Source organism: Myotis davidii, unplaced genomic scaffold (assembly GCF_000327345.1).
Source record: "Myotis davidii unplaced genomic scaffold, ASM32734v1 scaffold66, whole genome shotgun sequence".
NCBI lineage: Eukaryota > Metazoa > Chordata > Mammalia > Chiroptera > Vespertilionidae > Myotis > Myotis davidii.
The window spans coordinates 279951-281716 of NW_006297280.1; the positions used below are offsets into that span (position 1 = coordinate 279951).

General features: G+C 36.5%; 1 pseudogene; it reads left to right on the forward strand.

Annotated features, from left to right (window-relative positions):
- LOC102761533 overlaps positions 1–1766 on the forward strand; it is a 172123-nt pseudogene that overhangs the window by 130760 nt on the left and 39597 nt on the right.

Consider the following 1766-nt stretch of genomic DNA (forward strand, 5'->3'; position numbering starts at 1 on the left):
TGATTCCTAGGTAGCTTAATTTTTTTGGTGCGATGGTAATCAGGATTGTTTTTATAATCTCTCTTTCTGAAAGTTCACTATTGGTGTATAGCAATGCCTCAGATTTCTTGGGGTTAATTTTGTATCCTGCTACATTGCCAAATTCATGTATTAAGTCTAGTAGCTTTTTGATGGAGTCTCTAGGGTTTTGTATATATAGTATCATGTCATCTGCAAATAAGGACAGTTTTACTTCTTCTTTTCCAATTTGGATGCCTTTTATTTCTTCTTCTTGTCTGATCACAATGGCTAGTACTTCCAATACTATGTCGAACAGGAGTGGTGAGAGTCGGCATCCCTGTCTTGTCCCCGTTCTTACGGGAAATGGTTTTAGTTTTTGCCCACTGAGTATGAGTTGGCTGTGGGTTTGTCATATATGGCTTTTATTATGTTGAGCTATGATCCTTCTATTCCCACCTTGCTGAGAGTTTTTCTTAGAAATGGGTGTTGGATTTTGTCAAATGCTTTTTCTGCATCAATTGATATGACTGTGTGGTTTTTGTCTTTCAATTTGTTTATGTGATGTATCATGTTTATTGATTTTCAGATATTGTACCATCCTTGTATCCCTGGGATAAATCCTACTTGGTCATGGTGTATGATCTTTCTGATGTACTGCTGGATCCGATTTGCTAAGATTTTGTTGAGGATTTTGGTATGTATGTTCATGAGGGATATTGGCCTGTGATTCCCTTTCACTGTGTTGTCTTTACCTGGTTTTGGTGATGCTGGCTTCATAGAATAGGCTGATGCTGGCTTCATAGAATAGCTTGGAAGTGTTCCTTCCTCTTGGACTTTTTGTAGTAGTCTGAGGAGGATAGGTTTTAGTTCTTCCTTGAATGTTTGGTAAAACTCCCCTGTGAAGCCCTCTGGTCCTGGGCTTTTGTTTGCTTGGAAGCTTTTTGATGACCACTTCAATTTCTTCCATAGTTATTGTCCTGTTGAGATTTTTAGATTCTTCCTGATTGAGTTTTGGAATGTTGTATTTTTCTAGGAATTTATCCATTTCCTCCAGGTTGTCTAATTTGTTGGAGTAGAGTTGTCCATAGTATTGTTTAACAATCATTTGTATTTCTGTGGGGTCTGTTGTTATTTTGCCTCTATCATTTCTGATTTTGTTTATTTGGGTCCTCTTTCTTTGCTTCTTGGTGAACCTGGCTAGAGGTTCATCAATCTTGTATATCCTTTCAAAGAACCAGCTCTTGGTTTCATTGATTTTATGTATTGTTTTTTTGGTCTCTATGTCATTTATTTCTGCCCTAAACTTTATTATCTCCTTTCTTCTGCTCACTCTGAGGTTTTCTTGTTGCTATCTTTCTAATTCTTTGAGATGTAGATTTAGATGGTTTACTACCGTTTTTTCTTGTTTGTTGAGATAGGCCTGTAGAGCTATAAACTTCCATCTCAGGACTGCTTTCATTGTGTCCCATAGGTTTTGGATTGTTGTGTTTTCATTGTCATTAGTTTCCAAGATGTTTTTAATTCCTTCTTTGATCTCATTGGTAACCCAATCAATATTTAGTAACATGCTATTCAGCTTCCAAATGTTTGAGTATTTTGGGTTGTTTTTATTGAAGTTTATTTCTAATATTATGCCATCGTGGTCTGAGAAGATGCTTTGTATGATTTCAATCTTCTTGAATTTGGGGATACTTTGCTTGTGACCCAATATGTGGTCTATTTTTGAAGATGTCCCATGAGCAGTTGAGAAGAACATATATTCCCTG